This window comes from Verticillium alfalfae, genomic scaffold (assembly GCF_000150825.1).
Source record: "Verticillium alfalfae VaMs.102 supercont1.4 genomic scaffold, whole genome shotgun sequence".
In the NCBI taxonomy this organism is placed as follows: domain Eukaryota; kingdom Fungi; phylum Ascomycota; class Sordariomycetes; order Glomerellales; family Plectosphaerellaceae; genus Verticillium; species Verticillium alfalfae.
In genome coordinates, this window is record NW_003315035.1 from 884,372 (window position 1) to 886,887 (window position 2,516).

The following is a 2,516-nucleotide window of genomic DNA, read 5'->3' on the forward strand; positions in this document are numbered from 1 at the left end:
TCTCCCATCCCATCCGGACTGCCCCGCCCGTCACGTCTCGCCCTCAACATTCACGCCTTTCCCTCCCCTCTCAGCTCCCCCTTCTGTCCTTCCGCCCATTCCGAGCCTGTCCGCTGGCAACCCGCCCTCATCTCAGGGTAAATGGACCTGGGAAACTAGGAGTTCGGCCTTGATGTGCGAGTCTTCAGGGCTCACTGCATCGTCCCAGGACCAAGCCCCATCCCATCCCACTGCACCGCCGATGCACGATACCAGTAACGCTGGATAATCACCAGCTTGCAATGCCCGCCTTCCTGACTGATGGAAATCGGGGTCCCAACTCAACCTACCAACGTGACCTGCGTCTTCAACTTCCCCGCCCGCAACCCTCTTGACATCGCGTCACCATTTTCAACGTTTGCCTGCCTCCTGCCTATACCCAATGTGTACATAACCATCATCAGTCCGCATCAGTGCTGCGACAACACTACGGCTGCTTGTCGACGTACGATGTTGACGTGCTCTATACCTGTCGAGGACATTATTGCAGACGATGCAGATGTTTTCATATTCTGTCGAGGCCGTCATTGCGACCTATGGGCTCACGTCGCAAGAGTCACCACTGGATGCATTGCTCGAACAATAGGTCACCCACCCCTAAGTGACTCGGCCTGGGTCACCATCCAGTGATGTCGTACGAGCTCGCAGCTGGGACCGACGAGGGGCGTCTTGGGACTCAGGGTTGGGGGACGGTGGAGGGGACCGGCAGCTGGCACGCTACCGCCTCAGGCATCAGTATATTCTCCCCCGCCCACTCTCCCAGCCAGGCCCCAGGATGAAAGGCTTCGATCTCTCGCTGTCCGTCAGGCCAGGCTGTTCCTGTCGCTGACGGGTACTCCAATAACAGCGTTCTTGTGACACTCGACAAATGCCACGGCAGCGTCCCATTGGGTAGCGGGCGGTCCTGCTGCAGCCCCTGATGAGTCTAGTCCCAGTGCTCGGAGCCCCGGGCCAGTGAAGAGTCCAGGCAGGCAGCCAGGAAAAGAATCCAGGAGCGCGTTGACGACCTGTACGCTGTGGGGTACCAGTCCTCGGGGCCTTCCAGCGAGGTAAATCTCTCGTCGGCCACAACAGAGGGCATTCCGCTGGGTCTTGGCGGCTGATGTGCTGTCACAGCGCAATGATCACCGACGATGAACAGACAGCCCTGCTCTTTCTTGTTCACCTAGGCTCGGTATTAGCCACGCGACAGGTATCCCGCATCACCAGTTGTGTACGGAATACACAGACTGGCGCACGCATTTTCCACAATGACTATGGCCATATGCCCGGACGCGCTATGCGGGGGACGGTGACATTGTCGGTTCTGCACATGTGTCCCCCAGTGTCACAAGCAGTCCCGTCGCACGCGAAGTAGAACATAAACAAGGCACACAAGCCACTCACACGTTGGCCGCTGATCGCTGCGGATTACCTACGACACCAAATTCAGCGAGTACCTAGCCCCAGGAGGCCTACATATACACTGGACTGGGACATTGTCGCTTGTGCTGGCTGACCATAAGCGACTTTGAGTGCACCAGGTCCCAAGAAGGCACCTGGCGAGTCGCAGATGACAGCAACATGGACAGTGATGGGGTTAATGGGTCCTTGCTAAAGCTCCAGCATGAATGAAGCTTTCGTACTGAAACGTCTTTGGTCACCGACCGCCCACCCACCTTTTCGATCGTCCACTACTGATTGCCGCCTGCAACGTTCTTGTGTTCCGAGACACCAGCTTTTCCCGCAGCTCCTAAAGCTTCGAGTTTCCTCGTCATCCAAAGTGATGCTTAATATTGAGAATGGCGATTTTTGCACGATGCAGGAAGTGATTGTATTATGCACAAAAAAAAACATTTTCAAGGCTACCGAGGCTTTCGTGGATGCACAGCATCCTAGTCTTTGCCTGGCTTCACGTCGTTCAGATGGCCAGTTGGGCGTGGGCAGCTCGTCGATACGCGCCCGCAACGATGTGCTTGTCGCCTCTATCCAAGCGTGTCGATCGCCATTCGAAGCCCTCGCGTTCCCCCCCCCCCCCACCTACCCCTACCCCCTCCTTGGACTTGGATGAGCTTGTCGCAGACCCTGGTCCGAGAGGCGGTGCAGACCATCGAAGCTGAAGGTACGAGCGATTTGTGTGGCACTCTCGGCCAGTCGCCATGTACCGAGCTTGGCCCCCTCCTCGACCCCTGCTCGGCATCCACCACCCCTCATCCCTCCTTCGACCCTCCACCGACCCCTCCAAACCCTTCCAAACCCTCCAACGATGAGCGTGCGAGTGGTGGGGTTGCAGGCAAGCTTCCTGCTCTTCCTGGGCGCCAGTCGGAGGGTATGATGCCATAGGCCCAGAACCAAGCGTCTCGACTGCTGGCCATCAGCTCGTACGGCATGCTGCTGTTTCCCGTTCGGTTCACCGAGCAACGACCCACCAGCAGCTTGCTTCTGTTTTGGCATCTGATACCAGGATCCAGACCTGTTAGCCCCAAGCCCCTGAAGCC